Source organism: Prionailurus viverrinus, chromosome C1 (assembly GCF_022837055.1).
Source record: "Prionailurus viverrinus isolate Anna chromosome C1, UM_Priviv_1.0, whole genome shotgun sequence".
NCBI lineage: Eukaryota > Metazoa > Chordata > Mammalia > Carnivora > Felidae > Prionailurus > Prionailurus viverrinus.
Window position 1 is genome coordinate 68,442,462 of NC_062568.1, and position 24,738 is coordinate 68,467,199.

The following is a 24,738-nucleotide window of genomic DNA, read 5'->3' on the forward strand; positions in this document are numbered from 1 at the left end:
TTCCTAATACCCCTTCAAGTCAACACCTGAATTAATCTTAAAATCTCCTGGTAACAAAATCTTATTATCCAGTTATCCTGAGTTTGTATGCACTCCACTAGAAGGAGCATCTCCCATCAAACCATATATCTGACCTCAAAGCAACGCTGTTTCTGAAGGTGGCTCCCTTTTGCCAAAATTAAGCAAACCAAAATAGCAATATTTACAAGTGAAACACTGAAAACTAAGTTGTACATAATTAAGGATTTTTTCTTTCCCCAGAAAAGGGAGAGACATCAAAAACATCCTCATCTTTAAGGGTTTGAAAATATTTTTCCACCCTCCTAAGGTCTGACTTATCAAAATAATAGCCATGTCCTCTGGTATGACTACCTGTGGAACTTTCTTTGCATTAGCAATCCTCAGTGTTTATTAAAAGAAAGGAAATGTGTGGTGGCAGTGGGAGGTCTGAAGCACCCTTCAAGATAAATAATATATAGAACAGGGCAAATTAAGAAAACAAAGCAGCATAAAGACCACAAAAGGAAACAAAGGGGCCTGCTAGCTGGGGCACTGGCCCTTGGCTGGATATTCACGGAAAATTACATTATAGAAGCTTCCTGAAAGCAAGAGCCACATCTCAACATTCTTTTAGGGCTCCCACGAAGCTGGGGAAAAAACAACCCCTGATGAATACTTGAAATTCCAGTAGGTCTCTCTCCCCGCTCTGGCTCCTGGTGCCCCGTGCCCCCTAACCCCAGCTTTTTTTCCCCCCTCTTATAGTAGAAGCCGCCTAAGAATCAAGAGACCTAATCCCAGCTGTGGCCCACACATTGTAACTAGGAACAAGTCACTGAACTTCTCCAGGATTCAGATGCGTCAGCCAGAAAAGGTGGGGGAGACACTGGGCTATAATTTATTTCCCAAGACACACAGGCCCAATCATTCACTCTTTATTCAAAACCACTCTACAAACTGTACCTCTAATTCTGCTGTTCTTTTCTTTAGTTAGGCTGGTCATAAGCAAAAAGACTTCTGATTTGAGTATGAGTTATTAAATACATAGTAAATTTACAGTCCCACAGAATGTGAATTTAAAAGATCTATGGGCATGAAGTCTCAACTCAAATGTTTAAATTCTGATGCACAAATTAAGTGGAAACTATCAATTAGATTGAAATCACTTTCAACCCATATTTTACATATTCTGTAGGAAGGTATACACGTTGTTTGGGGAAAAGTTTCTTAAAAAACAAACAAATAAACAAAAACAAGAAAACAAAAAACCTGACTCTCCTAGAGCACCTGGCTGGCTCAGTCAGTAGATCATCTGGCTTATGATCTCAGGATCATGAGTTCAAGCTACACATTAGGTGTAAAGATTCCTGAAAAATAATAAAATCTTTTACAAAATTAAGAAATTAAAAAACCTGACTCTCCCAAGCTGGTATTTCAAATTACTAGACAATTACTATATGCAAGTTTGTTTAAAGAAGTTCTCATTTTGTGAACTAGTTGGCAAAAAGAAATTTTCACTTTAGAAGCAAAACAAGACTAAGCTACTTCCTTCTGACTGCAGGAGCTTTTTTATTTTGTGAAGAGATTTGTTCAGCCCAACTTGTCTACCTCTTCCATAAAGCATTCCCAGGCCATAGCCATAAAAAGTTATCTTTAGTGTTGCCTGGGTGGCTCAGTCAGTTAAGTATCTGACTTCAGCTCAGGTCATGATCTTGCAGTCTGTGGGTTCAAGCCCCACATCAGGCTCTGTGCTGACAGCTCAGAGCCTGGAGCCTGCTTCAGATTCTGTGCCTCCCTCTCTCTCTGCCCCTCCCCTGCTCATGCTCTCGCTCTCAAAAATAAAGAAACACTAAAAAAAATTTTTTTGGGTTATCTTTAATTCCACATCCCACTTTGTACTGATATATGGTTATGACACAAAATCATGCTGAAAAATGTTAATTCTACAAATCCCTCTCAGCACCTTGTAATGTACCTTATACATAATCAACACTAGGTACATTTTTTAAATGAATGAACAACAGGTTGTCATGGAAGGGAACTCAAAAATCAATGGCAAGGGGTGTGGACTAATAATTTAAGATTTTTTCCAGTACTAACCACTGGTTTCCAAGTTTATGGTCAAAGTTATACATTTCCACAGCAGGATCTGTTCTTTTATCAGGCCTTCAGAAGGTCACAGGGAGGTTTTATTTTGGTATTTCAAATATGCATACAGAAGGAAAAAGTACAATGACAGAAAAATCAAACCCTGAAATCAATACATTCTCCTCCAACCAGGAAAAACTCAGATGGGAAGATAACCAAGGGCAGCACTTCTGGCAATAATCTTTATGCCTCCCGGGCCAATGGCTGTTGTACAAGATTGAGCACCAACCTTACAGAAAGCCCCTTATCACCCAGAAGCTGTCTTCGGGTTGGAAGCTCCCCAACCAAGCACATACCTCCCTACTCCAATAGCAATGCTCCTAACTAGAGCTCCTAACTAGAAGACAAAGTAACCACCATATTGTTACCACCACCACCAGCCAGACATTCATAGATATGTAGATCTATTTGAGAAGGCATAGGCATTTCCCCCGAGCCCACTTCAGAAGCCACCTCAAAGCCCCTCCTACTCCTGAGGCCTTCTTACCCACCTGCTTCCTCCTCTAGGTCTGATGGTCAAACCCTGCCCCACTCCCCACATCAGCACAGAATTTGTATGGTCACTCCAGTACCACTGGATACGTTGGGGAGGAACAGAATTTTATTCCATCTATAATTCTCCAAGGGAAGGGTTGAATCTCAAAATAGACTGCCATCCTTTAATAAATTTAAATAAACGTAACAGTGTCATTTAGAATGCAAGTCCCGGGGCGCCTGTGTGGCTCGGTTGGTTGAGCATCTGATTTTGGTTCAGGTCATGAGCTCACAGTTCGTGGGTTCAGGCCCCGCATCCGGCTCTGTGCCAACAGTGCTGAGCCTGCTTGGGATTCTCTGTCTCCTTCTCTCTGCCCCTACCCCGCTCACACTCTCTCAAAGATCAGTAAACATTAACAAAAAAACTTTTTTTAATAAAATGCAAGGCTCTGAGGATTAGAGGAAATTGTCCTGACTCTCCTGGGCCAGCTGGCAGCAAAGAGAGACAGGGTTACAACCTGATTTTCCAATTAAGGAATCAGCCCTATGCTTGGAGTTTTTCATTTTATACACTCCTAAGTATTTGTACCAAGCAAAGGATGAGAAGTCAAACATAATATGATGGAAAGGGAATAAAATGATATTAACAAACATGGACAGGAAGCTAGGAGTTCATGCCTCCATTTTCTCTATAAAGTTAAAATAAGGTATGAAAGGAGCAGTGAAGGTTGAAAACAGCCCTTGCAGAAGAGAGGAAGGTAAGCACAAGATTAAAAGGACAGCTGAACAGCTCTGACTGCCCAATCTAGGCTACAGAGCAAGCCATGGCACCAGATCAGAGTGTGCAACTGTATCCTCATGCTCAGCCCTACAGACCACCCAGAGGAGGAGAGGAATGAGCCAGCGAATGAATGTCCAGCACAGGAGCTCCAAGACTCAGAAGAGTGCTCTTGTGATGTGCTGAAAGTGGTACACCATGGAATGAAGGCTAGACAGGGAGGGAGGGAGGCCCCCGAGAGGTCTGATAGCCAGAGAGAACAGGGACTGTGTCTCAAGGAGATCAAAGAACAAAACAGTCACACTAAGTGAATGAGGAAGTTGAAAAAAAGTCCAGTCCTTCAGAATAAACTTTTAAATTTCGGATGTGATTCCAGACAATGATAAAGGTCACATGATGGCCAACAGCATTGTTTGGTAAAGTGGAATGTCTTCAAGCCCAGGTTGCTGGAAGCAAAGAAATCACGGAACTTGATTCCTGGTGTATGGAAGGGCCATTCAGATGCTTATTACAGTAATGGAGGCAGCATTTGGGATATCAACCATCACCCGAATAGCTAGTATTTACTAAGTTTTACTATATATCAGGTAAAGTGAAGAGTTTTACATACATATATAATCTCTTTTTACCCTCAAAAAAAAAAAATCCTGTGAGATAGCTTACTGATTTTTTTTTTTTTTTTATAACCAGAAGAAGCAGAAAGGCTTAGAGAGATTAACAACTTTCTCAAAGTTACACAATGTGTAAAGGTAGAACTAGAACTTGAAAGCTCAGGCACTGACTGGCTGACTCCAAAGTCCTCAATGAACTGGGGGGAGGGGAGGAGGGGGACAGGGAGGTGACCAGGAGAGTGCATAATACAAGCTTCAAAGACAAGGTGGCTTTTGCATAAGGGTGAAAGTGTAGTTGTTATGGATCCAGCCAAGGCGAGCTGGGAGAAGGCCAACATCAAGCGTGAGCCCCACTGGCCATGAGGTCAAAAGCCCATGGAGGACCACCCAGGGTTTGAATATGAACCACAGTCTTTGAACATGCTTCCTTCCATCCTCTCTCACACAACTCTGTAGAGGATGTAACTAGGGTCACAGGATGCTCCCCTGTAAGGTTTACAGCAACTGGAGACCCAAGCCCTGTTCCTCACAATGGCAGTTAGCTCTATAACAACCACACTGATTACATTTTCTTCTCTTTTCCTTCTCCTTTCTGGGAAGTTTTCCACTTGTGTCATTTAACAGATCTATGAGCTCCCAGCTTACACTGACTACCTTCTTGATGTATAGCAACTACAACTCCCTTAATAAGGATAGAAGGCATTCTGTAAACAAAATAACTGTGGGCTAGTTATTTCCCCTTTTATGGACTCCTGTAACTAACAGGAATACTGCTCCCTTTCTGGCTTGACTGGACAATCAGGCCTCTTCCACCTACAGGTGCTATAATTTCACAGGGAAAATTTTATTTCTGGTTCATAAGACCACTGTAATCATAGTAGCTGGTAAACCACCACTGCTAAACCATCACTGCAGATGAAAAAAGGGCCCCTCATTGGAGTCTATGGCATGGGTGATAAGCCTTTATAGGAAAGGAGAAGAGACCTTGAAGACATGTCAGAAAGTCCATTTTTCAAAAACTGCTAAAAGGTAATCAATCAATGCCAGCTGAATGAAGTCTGGTATTATAAATCTAAAGAAATTAAATTTTTTAAATTGCACTGCATCTGGCCTCAAAGTGAAAAAGGTCAGACAACTTCAAAGATGCCGTGAAAGGCAGCTATTCATTACACAAAGATCTCTTGCTTATGTAGCTGACAGATGGATCCTTCACTTAAAGCCCTACAGAAGACATCAAAATCCCTCCTCCACTCCTGTCAGTGATGTGCTAGGATGCTCCAAACAAGGTTATAACCTCCCCTCCACCGGGTCCTAATTTCATTAGCATGGGAGTTCCCAACACCCAGTGTCATTTTTTTTTAAACTCCCCTAGGTGATTCTAATGTGCACCCAGCAAGACTGATTTAACACTAACTACATACCAGGCCTTGCTCTAAGCACTTAGCCTACATACATTGTTATTTAATCCTTACCACCACCATCCACAGAAGGTACTATTAAGATCCCGATTCTACAAAGGCAGAGAGAAGCTAGTGATTTGCTTGGGGTCACACAGCTCAAGGGAGCAGAACCAGGGTGTCCATCCAGATTGTCCTGCTCTAGAGCCTAACTATATAGTCCCTCCTATGCCTACTTTTTTAATTAAAAAATGAGACAGACTAGCTCCCAGGGGCCTGATGAGATGGACAGACAGAAAAAAACTGCCAAATAGGAGGAAAAAAAAAATCATTGTTGGTCACACACACACACACACACACACACACACACACACACACACCTCCATCCACAGAGCAGCATCCCAGGTCTCAAACCTATACTGAAAAAGAGTCTGGCTCTATTGAGAGACACCTACTGTCCACTTGCTCAAGTTCTGCTAGGCATCCAGGAGTTATTTCAACCACCAGTGTTGTCAATATTTGTGACCTGGAGGTGTCATGCTACAAAATACATGCTAGAATAAGCAAGTTCTTCAATTCCTGAGCTCACAAAAGAACAATACTGGAAGATGTGCCATATTGCCAATGGGGGAGAGTATTTGGGATAGAGACCTCCATGTCACATGGGCAATGCTTCCCTTATTCCTAACATCCAGAAGTTAGGAACGGTGTATTCCAAAGGATCTCAAAAATCCCACCCCATTTCTCACTGAATGAATTTCATAAAACCTGTTAATAGGAGATGGGGCAAGGAATGGCCTGGTGCCCAGCATTTCTCTGGGCAGTTTTACACAGTCCAAATAGACATAATAAGGTTTTAACTTTGGATAGAAAGTTCTAAAATAAACTAGGGTATGCCTGCCACAATAATGCAATGGAGAACTCACTGAAACTAATACAAGTCACACAACATCATCTTTTCCATAGCTACAGCAAATATCAACACACGGAGCACTGTGTATTCTTTTCTGAAATTTGTAAGGGAAACCATTGTTGGCCATAAACACTCGTTGTAGTAAGCCGTCTTAAGGGGGACTGCTACAGTGGGCCCTAAGAAAGGTCACCTGGAAATAGGGGATGGTCTTATTTTATCATTCACCCCAAGAGCCCCAAAATGGGGGGAAGTCAGAGCTCCAGATGATAAAAGTCAAAGACAACTAGGAAGCAAAAGCCGAATATGTTAAGACTTTTTTTTTTTTTAGGTTAACTAATCTAGTCTCAAAGCAAGATGAGAAAGACACAAGGATGCCATCCAAGGCAGAAGCTTATGACCTTTTAAGGGACACGGACTGCTTCAGCAATCTAGATCCTCTCATGAGAATGTTTCTGAATGATTCTGATGAAGAAAATACGCTTACAAAGAAAATCAGTTACGCTGAAATGCACATATAAAACTATTTAAGAAGCAAAGATGTTGGGGCGCCTGGGTGGCGCAGTCAGTTAAGCGTCCGACTTCAGCCAGGTCACGATCTCGCGGTTCGTGGGTTCGAGCCCCGCGTCGGGCTCTGGGCTGACAGCTCAGAGCCTGGAGCCTGTTTCCGATTCTGTGTCTCCCTCTCTCTCTGCCCCTCCCCCATTCATGCTCTGTCTCTCTCTGTCCCAAAAATAAATAAACGTGGAAAAAAAAAAAAAAAAGAAAAAAAGAAGCAAAGATGTGATAATAGTGATGTGTGCTTAACACATACATAACAAGACACAGCAGCAGGGCTAACAGCTACTGTAGTTTTCTAAGCAATGATGGGCATAAACGATGGTTTAAACTATTTCCCACAATGTGATACCAAAATCTGATTTCTACTTGCCAAAGCCACAGGTGCTACTGTATGCTGCATGTTTTCATGACTTAAGGAAAAGCCACATTCTGGTTAAAGGTTGTGAAAATAAAGATGTAAATTTTTTTCTCCATCCATCCACATTCACAGAACCCCTGAAGTGCATCCAATGATCTCAGTATTAGGAACCCTGACTCAAAGAATCAGAGTCAGACTCAACAGGACAATTACTCAGACTTGCTAAGTGGTCTGCTAATAGCCCAGGAGCTTCCGGACAAACAGTAGCTCAGTTTTATCCCACTAACAGAATCACTGAAATTCAGAAAATTAAACAGCAATTTACTGACTGGCACACATTAGCAAGATGGGGTATTTCACGTATGCACCACTCCTAGCAATTAAATGCCAAGTCCCATGATTAGTGTTCATAGTAATCTATAAAAGTTCTACTTAACAAGAAAGTCCATCACCACCAAATTACTAACCCACCCACAACAACCAGCCTGGCATTGCAGGAGAAAAAGACCTGTGGGGATTTACACCGTGAGACAATATACAAAAACAGGAAAACCAGGTTGGATATATGGGACAAGTGTATTTTATTATGGTGTTGTTTTCTTGGATGCTCTCCTTATCCTTTTTAAAAGTGTTTAAGGTCCAGCAAGTATAGTCTTCCAATTAACTGGATCAGGCTTCCTAGTTAAGGGTGATACCCAAGGCTTGGCCTCTCCCACGCGCACTGCCTCATACGGTCAGGCCATTCCCCAGCTGTGTGCCCTAAATCAGGGGATACCCATATGAAGATAAATATAATTCAGAGTCCAAAATACATGGACTTAACATTGGGCTATTGCCAGTTTCTCATGGATCCTGGGTAACTGAGACGGTTTTTGTTTTCATGGCTAGGACCTACAACAACAGCTGCAGGAGCGTAATACTTTTTCTAGACTAATAAAATTACCTAAGTCTGCCTCACAGTTTCAGCTCTGGCAGCAGCCAAATTTCCCAGGAAGATGCAAGCCTTGTGTAGCTGTAGAAGAACCAGGAGGGTAGCGCTGGGCTAAGCTGGTAGCATTCAAACCCGACCCAACAGCAAACACTTTGGCTAAATTGTGAATTACAGAGTAATTCCCTATGCATAGAGATCACAACTGTTATTATTTTTAGGAGTCCCACAGAAGTTTGATCAAACCTATGAAGTTCAAGCTTTACACGTGAAGTTATGTGACATGCTACGTATGAACATCAGATTGTTTTCCCTCTAAAATGCAGTGAAAGGTTCAATTAAAGTCCTTAGTAACTCTGCAGTGAAACCTTTGATCGTGGATTCTGTCGCCACTTCTCTTAACACATACCAACAGTATGAAGCATATCTGAGACCTAAGGAACAAAATCACTATTGTGAAGTCACACATGCACATACCTATACATACACAGATAGATCCCTTTTCTTTGAAGCTGGGGGAGGTGGGGTGGGAGGGTGAGTTTCAGATTCTATAGTCTCCAAACTGAGAAGGTTCCTTGTAGTTGCAGCACAGTTGACAAAGTTATTTCCTAAATAGAAGTGTGTGGTCCCTTTAAGGAAAAACATCCCAATTAGAACCCAGTGAAAAACAGCAACACATGTTTCTTGAATGACTCTGAATTAGAAACAGTGGATGTGAAATTGTTCTAGATATAATGAAGATGTTGCACAGATGTACTAACTTTCCGTGGTCTCAGGGAAATATCTTTCTCGTACAGAAAAATATGTGAGTCTACAACAAAGCTGGATATAGCTTTTTAACTATCTGGTCCTTGTTTTTATGCAAACTTCCCAAGCCGACTCCCTTCTGCCTTCTCACAAACCTAATAAAACACATATTTCAATGTATTGATAATTCACTGAAAACCACAAAGCCATTCATCTCTGATTCAGACTTACGACTTTTTAAAATTATCTCAGTACTTAAACCAATACTGTAAATTTGTTACAAACATAAGACCTTTACTCCACAAATCCAACAAAACATCATAAAAATCACAGCCCAAGTGGAGACACAAAAGCACCCTTCAGCAGGCACGGTTAAGTTTTTCCACAGTGAGGGGTCCTGTTTCGTCCTCACAGCAAGAAGGTAGAACTCTCCTTGTTCTCTTTGACACATAATGAGGCTGAGACCGAGAAATTCAGCGGCCTGCCCCAGGCCACCTTCGCTCTGAATACGGACTCCACAAGAACCTTGCTTTGGCACCCTAAACCTTAGATCCCCGGATTAAATGATGTCCAAGATCAGCCTCTATTGCACAGAATGGGGCCTCTAAAGATAGCATTATGAAACACTCCAACGTGTTTGTGATAATCTGGTTTCATTTAAAACTATTATCATAATGTATTCCTCAATATTTCTACTTATACTGCCGAAGGAGAAACTGAATGCTATTATCGCAAACATCCAATTCCAAACCCATCAATCTCAGCTCTTTTCTGTGCACCATTTTCCTCGGAAAAATTATCTGAATACCCACGTCAACAGCTGCCTTCACTCAGGCAGCTCACAAATATGGTTTCCCCATTGTTTTACCTGTGCTGCGGTTCCAGTACTCTATTTCCAACTTGCTGACATCAACCCTGGCAACACAAACTCAAAGTGTCCCAAACTAAACTCACCTTTCTCTTCCCCTGACCTCCAACACCCACTCACCAGACTGGGCTCCAGGTTCCTGTTGATAGCACCACCCCCGCTTAGTCTACCAGACTCAAGCCCCCTACATCCTCATGGCCTCCTTCCTGGTCTGATCAATAGCCAATCAAATTACTAAGTCTCACCAGTTCCAGCCCCTCTCCACTCCCACAATTCTGGCGAGGTCTTCACTATATCCCCCCCACTGGACTACTTGGGGAGCCTGCAGCCTAATTTTTCTAATTTCAGGTCAGTTAAAGTGCATCAAAATCCCCTCTAGGGCTTGCTAATAAGGCAAATTGTGGAGTCCCACTGCCACTGATTTTTAGGTCTGGTTTGAAGCTGAGACATTATATTTCTAGTAAGTCTGAGCTTGTGAAGACTCTGCTCCTCAAGGTCCAACGCCTGGGAACCACTGCCTTAGACTCTCCTGACTCCCTTCCCATCTCACATCAATCCTTCCCCAATTTTTTCTTCATGGACCAGCAAAAGCCTTTTTAAATCTGAAACTGTAGGCTTCTGATAACTAAGTGGGTACAATAGGAGCTACTATTCACCGAGGACCCACTATGCTTTAGGTTACCTCTGTTATATTCTAGTTGAAACAACCCTACAAAATACAGCATTGCCTCCAAAGTTACAGGGCAACTTTGTTTAAAAAAAAAAAAAAAAGAGAGAGAGACTTTGAAATGTTAAGCAATTTTTAAATTCTACAATGACAAATTGGTTTTATGTATTTATTAAAGGGGACACTCTCCTTAGAAAAACTTTTGTTATCAAAATTTGATGCAAAAGGGAGAAGGATGATGGAAAACAAAAAGTATTTCCCTCTCAGGACAGGGCAAAAGGAGAGACCTATGAGGATACAAAGTATAGAACCTCCTCTCCTTGATTTGGAGTTTGCTTTAGTATACCACAACCTATGTTCAAATCCATCCTCCCAAGATCAATTTAACTAAATAAAAAATGTCAATAGACTCTGTTTAATTCACCTGCCTCAGGGTGCCTGGGTGGCTCAGTCGGTTAGGTGACCGACTTCAGCTCAGGTCATGATCTCCTGGTTTGTGGGTTCAAGCCTTACATCAGGCTCTGTGCTGAACACTTGCTGGGAGCCTGAAGACTGCTTCAGATTCTGTGTCTCCTTCTCTCTGCCCCTTCCCTGCTTGTGCTCTGTCTCACTCTGTCTCTCAAAAATAAATTAATGTAAATCAATCAATCAATCAATAATTCACCTGCCTCTACTTACATACGTACTCTCTCTGGTTTTTGTACCCTCACCTGTTCTAACACAGCTAAGCTTGAATAACTAGATCTATGTATGCTATCCTTATCCACAAAGTCTTTACTTGAAAGGGCTTTTTCTGCCTACATTATGACCAGCATGTGAATGAGTCAAACAACATGACCAGAGATTCAGAAGAATCTACATTTTCACATGCTGTTATGTAAAAACAAAGATAAAAGCTCCAAGGCTCCACAAGAGATTCATTTCAAACCAACAGGCACCTGCAGATTGAAAGTGAGGAGACGGAGAAATATTTATCATGCAAATGGATATCAAAAGAGAACTGGAGTAGCAATACATATATGGGACAAAATGGACTTTAAAGCAAAGACTGTATTTAAAGACAAAGAATAACACTATATAATAATAAAGGAGACAATCTAACAAGAAGATGTAATGACTATTAATATTTATTTACCCAAATGGGAGCACCCAAATACATTAAACAGTTAATAACAAACATAAAGGAACTAATGGATCAAAATACAATAATAGAAGGGGACCGTAACATCCAGGACAGATCATCTGAGCAGAAAATTAACAAGGAAACAACGGCTTTGAATGACACACTGGACCAGATGGACTTAAGAGGTATATTCAGAACATTTCATCCTAAAACAGCAGAATACACATTATTTTCAAGTGCACATGGACCATTCTCCAGAATAGAACACCTACTAGCCGACAAAATAAACCTCAACAAATTCAAGATCAAAATCATACCATGAGTACTTTCTGACCACAATACTATGAAACTAGAAGTCAACCACAAGAAAAAACCTGGAAAGACCACAAATACATGGTGGTTAAACAACACGTTACTAAAAATGGATCAACCAGGAAATAAAATTTAAAAAGTACATGGAAACAAATGAAAATTAAGATGGCCCAAAATCCCTGGGATGCAGCAAAAGCAGTTCTAGGAGGGAAGTTTATAGCAATACAGGCCTACCTCAAGAATTAAAAAAAAAAAAGTCTCAAATAACCTAACCTTACACATAAAGGAGCTAGAAAAAGAACAAACAAAACCTAAAGCTAGCAACAGGAAGCAACTAATAAATATTAGAGCAAAATAAACAATATAGAAACTAAAAAAGGACAATACAACAGGTCAATGAAACCGGGAGCTAGTTCTTCGGGGGAAAAAAAATTCAATAAAACTAATAAAACCTCTAGGCAGACTCACCAAGAAAACAAAGATAAAGTACTCAATAAAATCACAAATGAGAGAAGAGAAATAACTGCCAACACCACAGAAATACCAATAATCATAAGTGTATTATTCAAAATTATATGTCAACAGGTTGGATAACCTAGAAGAAATAGATCAATTCCTAGAAACATACAAACTACCAAAACTGAAACAAGAAGAAAAAAAAACTTGAACAGAATGATGACCAGCAAAGAAATTTAATTTTTTAATTGAAAAAATTCCCAGATGACTTCATGGCAAATTCCACCGAACATTTAAAGAAGAGTTAATACCTATTCTCAAACTACATTAAAAAAAACAGAAAGGGAAGGAACACTTCCAAATTCATTCTATGAGGGCAGCATTATTCTGATACCAAAACCAGATAAAAAGTCCACCAAAAAAGAACTATAGGCAGTGTCCCTGATGAACATAAATGAAAAAATTCTCAATAAAATACTAACAAACTGAATTCAACAGTACATTTAAAAAAAAAAAAAATCATTCACCACAACCAAGTGGGATTTACTCCTGGGTTGCAAGGATGGTTCAATATTCTCAAATCAACGTGATACACCACATTAGTAAAAGAAAGGATAAGAACCATGTGATCATTTCAACAGATGTAGAAAAAGCATTTGACCAAGTACAACATCCATTTGTGCTAAAAACCCTCAAAGTAGGTTTAGAGGGAACATACCTCAACATAATAAAGGCCATATATGAAAAAAAGCATAGCTAACATCATCCTAAAGGGGGGAAAACAGAGCTTTTCTCCTAAAGTCAGAAACAAAACAAGGATGTCCACTCTCACCACTTCGATTCAACATACTAGTAGAAGTCCTGGCCACAACAGTCAGACAACAAAAAGAAGTAAAAGGATGGGGTGCCTGGGTGGCTCAGTCGGTTAAGCGGCCGACTTCGGCTCAGGTCATGATCTCACGGTCCGTGAGTTCAAGCCCCACGTTGGGCTCTGTGCTGACAGCTCAGAGCCTGGAGCCTGTTTCAGAGTCTGTGTCTCCCTCTCTCTCTGACCCTCCCCCATTCATGCTCTGTCTCTCTCTGTCTCAAAAATAAAATAAACGTTAAAAAAAAAAAAAGAAGTAAAAGGAAACCAAATCAATACGGAAGAAGTAAAACTTTTAACTATTTGCAGATTACAGGATATTGTATACACGAAACCTAAAAGACTCCATCAAAAAACTGCTAGAACCAATAAACAAATTCAGTAAAGTCTCAGGGTACAAAGTCAATGTACAGAAATCTGTTGCATTTCTATACATTAAAAATGAAGAAGAGTAAGGAATCAATCCCATATACAATTGCTCAAAAAAAACCAATACGATACCTAGGAATAAACCTAACCAAAGTGGTGAAAAAACCTATACTCCGGAAAGTATAAAATACTGATGAAAAAAACTGAAGACAAGGTGAAAAAAATGGAAAGATGTTCCATGCTCAAGGACTGGCTGGCTCAGCAGGTAGAGCATGCAACTCTTTATCTCAGGGTTGTTAAGAGCCCCCACTTGGGTGTAGAGATTACTTACAATCTTAAAACAAAAACAAAACAAACCCCCCCCCCCAAAGTTGTAGTAATCAAAACAGTATGGTACTGGCACAAAAACAGACACACAGATAAATAGAACAGAGTAGAAAATCCAGAAATAAACCCAAAATTATATGGTCAATCTTCAACAAAGCAGGAAAGAATATCCAATCGGATAAAGAAAGTCTCTTCATCAAAAGGTGCTGGGAAAACTGGATACCAACATGGTAGACAATGAAATTGGACCAGTTTCTTACCCCATACACAAAAATAAATTCAAAATGGATTAAAGATCTAAATGCGAGACCTGAAACCATAAAAATCTTCAAAGAACACAGACTTAAGTAACCTCCTTGACATCAGCCCTAGCAACTTCTTTTTCGATAGGTCTCATGAGGCAAGAAAAACAAAAGCAAAAATAAACTAATGGGTTTACATCAAAATGAAAAGCTTCTGCACAGCGAAGGAAACAACAAAAATAAAAGGCAACTACAGAATGAGAGAAGATATTTGCAAATGACTTAACACAATACAGGGTTAGTATCCAAAATATATAAAGAACTTCTACAACTCAACACACAAAAAACAAATAATCCAGTTAAGAAATGGGAAGAAGACAGGGTGCCTGGGTGGCTCAGTCAGTTAAACATCCGACTCTTGGTTTTGGCTCAGGTCACATTTCGCAGTTTCATGAATCTGAGCCCTGCATCATCAGGTTCTGTGCTGGCGGCACAGAGCTTGCTTAGGATTCTCTCTCTCTCCCCTTCTCTCTCTACCCCTCCCCAACTTGTGCTGTCTCAGTCTCTATCAAATAAATAAAAGAACAAACAAACAAACAAAAACAAAAAAAGGAATGGGCAGAAGACATAAATAGACATTTCTCCAAAGAAGACATACAGATGGCCAACCCATGAAAGAATGCTCATCATCACTTATCAGGGAAATGTAAATCAATAAGCTATCACCTCACACCCATCAGAATGGCTAAAATCAACAACACAAGAAACAACAGGTGTTGGCAAGGATGTGGAGATAAAGGAACCCTAGTGCACTATTGGTAGGAATGCAAACTGGTGTTGATACTGTGGAAAACAATATGGAGGTTCCTCAAAACTTTTAAAATGTAACTACCTTATGATCCAGCAATTGCACTACTGGCTATTTACTCAAAGAGTAGAAAAACACTAATTCAAAGGGATACACACACACCTATGTTTATATCAACATTATCAACAATAGCCAAATTATAACTGATGAGTGGATAAAGAAGATGAGGTTATGTATACATATATATATATGTATATATACATACACCTACATACGTATATGTATATACATACAACAGAATATTACTCAACCATAAAAAAGAATGAAATCTTGCCATCTGCAACAACATGGAGCTAGATATTAAAATGCTAAGCGAAGTAAGTCAGAGAAAAGGCAAATATCTATGATTTCACTCATATGTGGAATTTAAGAAACAAAAATGAGCAAAGGAAAAAAATGAGAGAGACAAACCAAGAAACAGACTCTTAATTATAGATAACTGATGGTTACCAGAGGGGAAGTGGGCAGGGAGGGGTGAAAGAGATGATGAGGATTAAGGAGTGCACTGGTAATGATGAGCACCAACCAGTGTATGGAAGTGTTGAATCACTATATTGTACACTTGAAACTAATATAAATACTGTATGCTAACTAAATGTAATTATAAAGTAAAAACTTAAAGAGAGGCTCATCTGAGCAGTCAATTATTGACATCCACAACTGATCATTTCCCCCAAAACGCACCCAAATTTTAGAGCACTTTTTCTTCTGCTATCCCACCTGTTTCTCATAAGAACTCTGGGAGGATAAGCAGCATGATCCCACCATCCTAACCTCGGCTACCTAGCTAATGCACATCTAAGAACCAGGAACTGAACCCAGATAAAGCCACAGAAGACATGGTCCATGGCTTTGCCATTAAGAATCTTGTCTTTAGCAGTGCCTGGGTGGCTCAGTTGGTTAAGTGTCTAACTCTTGATTTCGGCTCAGGTAATGATCTCACCGTTCTTGGGATCAAGCCCTGTGTCGGGCTCTGCACTCACAGCACAGATCCTTCTTGGGATTCTCTCTCTCCTACTCTCTCTGCCCCTTCCTCGTTTGTGTGTGCACTCTCTCTCTCAGGATAAATGAATAAACACTTTTTTAGAAAGTCCCCATTTAAAAAAAAATCTTGCCTTTAGCACCTACTATTATGAAAAAAATATAGGACACACAAATTTGAATAACACCCAGTTCCTCAACAAAGTCAACCTACCAACCAGAGGTCTACAATGGCACGGTGGCATTATGGGAACACAGCAAGACAGAGTGACATGGTGTTAAAGGCTTTGGAGTCAGGCAGACCAACCCACAGGTTTAAAATCCCCCCATCCCAACCCCACCATGCTTTACTTGCCCTGTGATCCTAGGCCAGTAATTTAATCTCTCTGAACCTTAGAGTCCTCATTTATAACAGAGATAATATGCCACGGAATAGTTGTGAAAATTAGAAATAACATGACAACATATGTAGGCCTACGCTGAGCATAAAATGTGTATTATATAAATGGTCACAATTGTCTCATGTTATTCTATCTGCTTATATAAACCAAACTGCAACTTTTTTTTTTTTCAACGTTTATTTATTTTTGGGACAGAGAGAGACAGAGCATGAACGGGGGAGGGGCAGAGAGAGAGGGAGACACAGAATCGGAAACAGGCTCCAGGCTCTGAGCCATCAGCCCAGAGCCCGACGCGGGGCTCGAACTCACGGACCTCGAGATCGTGACCTGGCTGAAGTCGGACGCTTAACCGAATGCGCCACCCAGACGTCCCCAAACTGCAACTTTTAATACCTATAATATTTAAATGTCAGTGGACTGGCCTTTTCCTTTATTATTTAGGTTATTAAAGTGATAGAACTTAATTGCAAATAAAGATATGGGCTGACTGAGGGAGGATGAAGGATGAGTCACATTTCTGGCTTGAATAGTGCCAATGACCAATGTGGGAAAAGCAGACAGAAGCCTAGAGATGAGGTGCCTTGTAGAGGCAGGGGAGGGGGCAGGGATGCAAATGTCAGAAATGGTGCAAAAGGGGCACCTAGGTGGCTCAGTCAGTTGATCATCCGACTTCAGCTCAGGGCATGATCTTACAGTTCATGAGTTCGAGCCCTTCATTGGGCTCGCTGCTGTCAGTGCAGAGCCACCTTCGGATCCTCTGCCCCCACTCCTGCCCCTCCTCCACTCGTGCTCTCTCAAAACTAAAGAAGTCAGTAGTATCAAGTGCTACAGAAAAGTCACGCCAAGAGTCCTAGCAGAGGTCATTTGTAACCTTAACAAGAGCAGTTTCCATGAAGTTGAGGAAATAAAAAACAGATAATAGGCCATCTGTGAAGTCCTACTAAACAGTAAGATTCTTTGATCTTGAAAAGAAACCTATTCTCTGTCAAATCAATTAAACTATTAAAACCTCAAGTAACAAGTTGCAAGGTTTTCTTCCAGAGAAAGGGAATTTGCAAAAAAGACATAGTTAAAAAACATTTAACTTGATCTTTGCTATTAAGCTCCTATCTACTTCCTGAAGATGGTCCCAGGGAAGGAATAAAGAAAAATTAGCTAATTCTCTACCACCAAGAAACGTCCCGGAAGGGGAAAAAAATGTATACCTTACTAAATAAATTTCCTGTCAAATAAATCTCTAAGGGCAATATATTTAAATTGCTATTTCAATATTACTTTGAAAAAGGTGTCACCACAGGTCAAAAAGCTTTGGTTTCAATATGCAAATCTCTACATACTTTGGGTGAAATTCCATTTAAGCAGATTCCCACCTGGATTTCTAAATAAGCCCTAACTCTTATTAAATTTAGAAAATTGTTCTTCAATGTCATTTTTTTCTCGTTCTTTGTACACTTACAACCATAGAAAGTGTTGTCTCCCAGGCAATTTTAACTTAAAGTTATAAAATGGTTCTACAATACAAATTATGGCACAACAAGGGAATGTTTGGCTTGGCTGTATAAACTGGTTAAACTAGTTAGTAGACTTCAAAAATAATTCCCCCAAACATCTTCTCAGCCTAAGAAAGAACTTCTTTGTTTTTAAGTCTACTCCACATACAAATATTTTTCAAGAAGTTATACACTATCACCTCTTGAGGAGCTTTTAAAAAAACAAACATAAATAGTAAGGACTCCCTCCCCATCCCCAAAATTCTAGCTTAGCACACCTTGGCAGGGGGGGGGGGGGGTAGTCCCGGTATTCTAATTTCTAAAGCTTCATGTTAGATTCTGATGTGTATTCCCCAGCCATGCTCCTTCTGACAAGCTTTACTTTTTGTCAGGATCCCCCAAAGTTTTAGGGGAAATGTGACCACTGTGTTCTTCATGGAAGAGTGAGGCATGGCAGGAGGGGTGAGTACAGGATATGAAATCCTGCCAGCAAGCCACACAAGACAGATGGCATAGTGCACCTGCACGTTGCATGCACGTTTTGAGAATTCACGGAAGTTTGGAGGCAGCTTTAACCTTGACCCTCATCTCCTATGGGGGCCCCTTCCACCACTCAGAGAAGGGAAGGAATATGGAGTGGTCTTCAGAACCCTCAGTCAACCACTCTGTCCTGGACCTCCTAGGGATTCCTGCTCCATGGTCTCAACTGTGAGCAGTGGAGGATAAATAACAGCCCTCCAAGCTGGGCTCACTTAAGATGGGATTGAAGATTCTGTTCTCAGCCAACTCTCTTCTTAAAGGAAAGAGCGAATATTTGAGCCCTACTAACTGCTACACATTAGAGATAGGGAATATAACAATGTGAACAGAAGTTTTATATATATATATATATATATATATATATATACATACATACATATATGTATATATATATACACACATACATATATGTATATATATATATGTATGTATTTTTTTTTTATCATTTGTTTATTTTTGAGAGAGAGATTGAAAGAGAGTAAGAGAGGAGCAGAGAGAGAAGGAGACAGAGGATCCAAAGCAGGCTCTGTGCTGACAGCAGAGAGCCTAACACGGGGCTTGAAATCACAAAGATTTCATGCAAGATCATGCCCTGAGCCAACGTCAGACGCTTAACTGACTGAGCCACCCAGGTGCCCCTGAAAAGAACAAAAGTTTTAGCCATCGGGAGCCTCCAGCCTCACCAAAACCCTTGAGGTAGGTATTTTTGTTTCAAAATTTACATATAGAACTGCAGTACAGGAAAACCATAGTACAGAAGTTTCTAAAGGAACACAACTAAACAATCCTCCTTAAAACCCAGGAAAGAGAAGAGACACAACTCAGAATAACTTAACAGGACTTCTGTATTTGCAAACTGTCAGCCCTAAGGTATTAAGCTATTCACACAACACATACTAAATGTTTTCACTGGAAGAGTACCATGCTAGGAACCATAAAGAGAGACCCAAAAACTCAGAAAAGTTCTGGAAAAAAATGTATTGAAGCATCCTTATTAACAAGAGTGTTTTCACCTAATAATTAAGACACCAATTTTAAAAATTTCTTCTTAAATTTGACTAAAAACCCAATTTACTTCCAAAGTCCTCAAAATTTTCAGAGAATAACCAATCTTGGAAAAGGTGGTCTGTCAGAGGATGGGTTTTCCATGGATCTCACTCACCTTGCCTCACCCTAGACTCCACTTGTTTGCAACAGAAAGAAGCTGGCTCACTCGGGGTGCACCCAGAAAGTTCCTCGGGACAAGTCAACCACAGAAAGCTAGAAAGAGAACTGGAAAAAAGACAACATGTGAGCACATTCACCCTAGGAGATGAGAAGCAAAGAGTTTATAAAACCAGCCACAACTTCCCTGAAACTCCCGACCAAGCCATGAAAAGAGACGTCAACCCATATACATACTCTTAACAGAGGGGAAAGCAGGTTGAGGGGATGGCAAAACTGAGAAAATTTGTTCTTTCTTCTGATGCCCTCTATCCAAGCTGACCGGGGACATTTACTGAAAGTTCCTTGTCTTGAGCAAGGTACTGAAGTATCTGTTTACTTCTCCTAGCTCAGGTTTTAAGTGAGGCTAATCGGTTTGCAACCCAGTACACAAAGACATGTTTCAAAGGTTTGAGATAAGGAGCCCAGAACCTCTCTAAAACACTCAGGGTGCTGAAGTTCCGACACTTCCTGCCTCACTCCTCACAGGTCCCAGCTCTGGACACAGCTCACTCTGAACACACTGCTCAATTTCACACCTCTGCTCTCCCGGGTCCCTCATCCTGAAGCACCTCTCTTGCACTTTGGAAATTAGTCATCCTCCACACACAGCTCAAACACCCCCATTGCATGCCCTGCCCCACCCCTACAGCATCCCACCAGCCCCTCCTCTGAGCTCAAAAAGCCTCTCAGGGATCTGAGTTCTAGCATCTGTTTCCTTCTGCCTTGACCTCCCCTCCTACCAGTCTCCCCAGAGCTGGTGTTACCTGTCACCCCCTATCCCAACCTCCTGTTCTTGTCACAAGAAGATGCCGACCACAGGCTTGTTGAAAGAAGAACTCCAATAAGAGGTTCCCCATGACTGACTCAGTCTCTTTCCCTGGGAAATGCTCTTCTACAAGGGTGCTATCCATGCTCAACCACACCAGCCATCAGGCTCAGTCCAAGTCAATGCCTTCCAGGCTTCACTGCCTAATAGGACAGAATCATGTGTAGTCACGTTTAGGCCAACAAAAGCACCTTGGCAGGGCAGCAGAATATAATAGGTTTGTGCATGCAAAGGCTGGGTGGAGGCCTTTTCTCCCCTTTAAGTCTGTTTAATGAGGAGCTCTAAAAGACATGCCCCCCTTGCCCACCAGGACTTCAAAGTTGAGAACGGAGCACAGGAGCCTTTCTCTAGGAGGAAACCAGAGACAGAGGCAGGGCACAGGTTCATGTCTTCCTCCGCTTCAGAGACAACAGAGATCTCACTGAAGCAGAACGTGGAAGAGAAACCTACACGAACCAGGTGATAGCGCTTGGGTCAGATGTTTCCTCCAAAAGAGTCTCATCTCACGTCCAGTGACAGCCAACAAATGCTACCAAGTCTTCCAGGCACCCCAGACCTTTCTTCCACCAGGTTGCTGACCTCACTTGTAGTATTTAAGCATTCACTGCAGGACAGCACCACCTGGTGAACAGCAGCTCAAATATCTCAGGGCGTCTTCCTATTATTTGCCCATAATAGGGATCACCTGCCTCTTTATGGAGGGTTCTGGCAGCTAGGGAGGGAATCCATCTCACAGCTGGTGTGAGTACTTCAGCCAACCTCCTTTCTTAAAACACACCTCAGCAGAAAAGGCAGGCTTCTCATCTGTCCCAACCACACCGACACACAAGTATAAAAGAATATCCATCACAGCCCAGACATGCCGGCTGTCAGGCAGACCTGCCCAGAGGACCCAAAGATGTGTGGGCACCCTTAAAATTACATCTGTAACAGGTTATGCACACACTTTCCCTCTGGCCCCTTCTCCACCTAGAACAACCCATCTGTTACACAACTTCTGTTAAGGACAGGGGGAAATGCCCTTTCTAAGTTCAAGACCACAAAGGCACCACTATAAATTATGGAGTTACAGTGGTCCCAAAGGGAGGCGGCTTCCGGCGAGAAGGAGGACTGTCCCTATAGTCTGTTTTTGTGGTGATGAGATCACAGAGTTTAGATTCTGTATTTGGCCCTACATGGGTTTTCAGGGCCATGTTCAGTAATTACAGAAAGGAAAAAGGGAGGTCAATGAGACCAGAGGAACTCTGAGTGGTGTTTGAGAAGTTACTTATAACTGCAGTTACATCACTCACCTACCCAAACTCAGAACAGACCCTATGCCTGGACTTTTCACCTTTTGTCCTTCAGAATCTGTATTAGATTAAAGTGGAACTGTCTACTTTTTACTTGTTTTTGTTTCATTATTCCTCCATTCAAAGGGATCCATTCATTTTCAATGCATAATCTGAAATTTGGGCCCAAGAAAGTTTTGAAAACCAAGCATTATGTGATAAAATATTCTCACGTAAAATCCAAAAGACCACAAAGTACACTTATTGGGAAAAATTTTATGGAACATAAAACATGGGAGTTTAGAGCCCAGGTGAATGATAACCCTCAACTGCCAATCATTAGTTTTTACTTTGCAGATCTAATCTCCAATTGGCTCCTAAAAAAAAAAAATCAAACAAAAATAAAACAAACAAGGGGCGCCTGGGTGGCGCAGTCGGTTAAGCGTCCGACTTCAGCCAGGTCACGATCTCGCGGTCCGTGAGTTCGAGCCCCGCGTCAGGCTCTGGGCGGATGGCTCGGAGCCTGGAGCCTGTTTCCGATTCTGTGTCTCCCTCTCTCTCTGCCCCTCCCCCGTTCATGCTCTGTCTCTCTCTGTCCCAAAAATAAATAAAAACGTTGAAAAAAATAAATAAATAAAAAATAAAACAAACAATAAAACTTAAAATGCTTTTAAGAATTTTTAGGGTTTACTTCCTGCCAAACTTTCTTACTCGCTTTCAAGGATGAACAAAGAGACTCCCAAGTTGTTCATCCAATAGAAGTTAAGTATTCATCAAAAATTTTTTTTTTTACCTCTCAAGTTTCTCCCCCAACGCTAGCAGTGGGCCTCTTCAGCCGACAAAACAAGGACTACTGTATGTGTTCATGGACTAAAGTGTGTGGCCACTCGTTCGTGTGACAGTCCACCAGCCCTGGTTGTACAGGGTTCTGCAGCCCCGAATGCTGCTCCATTAGAACATGAGGCCCAGAGAGGTGATGAAGGTCACAGCCTGCTGGGTCTGAGAGTTCACAGAGGTGCAAGTCACAATCAGCTAGCTGCATGGACAGAATGGAAAACAATACCACAGAAATGCTAAAGCAAGGAAAAGAATGTTCTCGGGTTTTTTTGTTTTGTTTCATTTTGAATGCTGGTGCTTAATAGAAAGCAGGCTTATATAAAGGAGGAAGACAGGGGGAAGGACAACCTGGGGACTCGACATGCATTTGAAACACGAGCAGCAAAAAGCATTATTTTAAAATACTACCTATGTTCATGCTAAATCCTGCAGCTTCCATTTTCCTTAAGACACATGTACAGCTAATATCATTACATCTAACTTACAGTGAGGTGGCCACCAGATCAGAATCTCCTGGCAAGCTTTAAAAGTTCTGACGCCCGGAAGAATGGAAACGGAATCTCCGGGGATGAGGCTCAACTGTTGATACTCCATAAAGCTGACCAGCTGACCTTAATGTATAGCCAGGACTGTGAACCTCCGCCCCTGCCCTATCCCCAGAGTGTTTTCTTTTTTCTTGAAGGTATGGGGGCAGCAGTAAATATTTATGCCTAAAATAAGGGGTAGCAGGACAAACAAATGGACCGGGGAGAGGGCTGGAGGAAGCTGAAATGAGTAACAACTTACAGCTGGTGATCACTAAAGTGAGTGCAAGGTGTGCCTGCAGGGAACACTCCCTCAGGGAGAAAACATGGGGGGCGGGGGGGAAGCCTGGGTCATTCCCCAAGTACGCTCTGGATGGCCCTGCCACGGGGATGACAAGAGGTAACAATTCAAAGCTCATCTGTAAAGAACATCCCTAGGTTAAGCGTCTGCTATGTAAGAAGTGATTATATAACATGATGGTTTTCATATGTGAAGAATCAACTAAACTGTATTTACCGCTATGATTTCTCCTGGTCCTTTTGCTAACAGTATTAACAGGTTTGTTGTTTTTCTTTAACTGATGATGCTTATTTCCTTGCTCACCAAATCTAACAAAGCACATACTCATTAAGAGATAACGCCTGGAGTTATAGCACCCAAAAAACAGATCTTCCCTAGACAGAAAACCAGCTGGCTCATAAGGGGCTGAACCCAGATGTGATTTCAATTAGCATCATTATGTTCTATGACGTGACAGTGACTGGCTAGGGAGGAGAACGTGGGTATCAGGGTGAAGGGTGAGGATGGCAGGAACACTGTCTCCAGTTGAGGAGCTTATTCTCACGTCCATGTTCTTTAATTCTTAGGCCAACCTGCTCTCCATTCATCCTTCTGAAATAGTGACAAAAATCAGGCAGCCCAGCTTGGATGCCTCCTTCCCAATTCCTGTGTCTCATGGAGGAATTAATCAGCTTTGCCTAATTCATCCTTGACCAATATTTCCTAAAATATGTCCTGCAGGCCAGTGTACCTGAATGATCTGGGCCATCCCTGGAGACCACCCCAGACCACATAAGAAGGGGATCATACTATCTGGAGTAGTGCCCAAAAGTCTACATTTTAATCAACCACGCAGACACAACAGTGAACCAAAAACTCTCCTCCGTTTCTCCTTTGAAATGGGTTTACCAGATGTGCTGCTAAACCTCTCCATAACCTCTGCCACTTCCTCACTGGGGTTACATTCTCCCAGTGTAGCTGTTTTCTCCAATGTCACTGCATGGCCACTTTCTCAGATACCGCTTGGACCCCAGCACAGCCAGCTCAAAGTTCCTGACTCAAGTCACACCCGACGCAAAACTTCTCTAGTACTTTCACTTTAGGATTTCGGGTCTGTTAGTTCTCTCTCCCAACTACACATTCAGCTTCTTGAAGGCAAGCTCCACATAATCCCTCAGTATCTTCCACAGAGATCAGTCTATCTTAGGTTTCAAGAATAATGGTTGACAGACCAATGGTTGACAGACCAAACGCTTGCCTCAGCCCTGGGTTTTTCCTTCATTCACCTTCTCATTTTCCCTGAGAAAAATTCATTCTCTCCTCTCCATAATAAAATTGCTTCAGGCACAGGTGGGGGGAAAATTTTACACACTATT

The 24,738-nt window shown here is 41.5% G+C and overlaps 1 protein-coding gene across 7 annotated transcripts in view; it reads right to left on the reverse strand.

The window, feature by feature from the left end:
• Positions 1-24,738, reverse strand: part of TANC1 (tetratricopeptide repeat, ankyrin repeat and coiled-coil containing 1) — a 242,642-nt gene that overhangs the window by 166,751 nt on the left and 51,153 nt on the right. For 6 of the 7 annotated variants that reach the window (XM_047870169.1, XM_047870167.1, XM_047870171.1 and 3 more), the window contains exon 2: positions 19,581-19,690. The exons of the other annotated variant lie outside the window; for it this stretch is intronic. The gene's annotated coding sequence lies outside the window, so the exon portion shown is untranslated. The remainder of the gene's footprint in view (positions 1-19,580; positions 19,691-24,738) is intronic. 7 annotated transcript variants of the gene reach the window in all.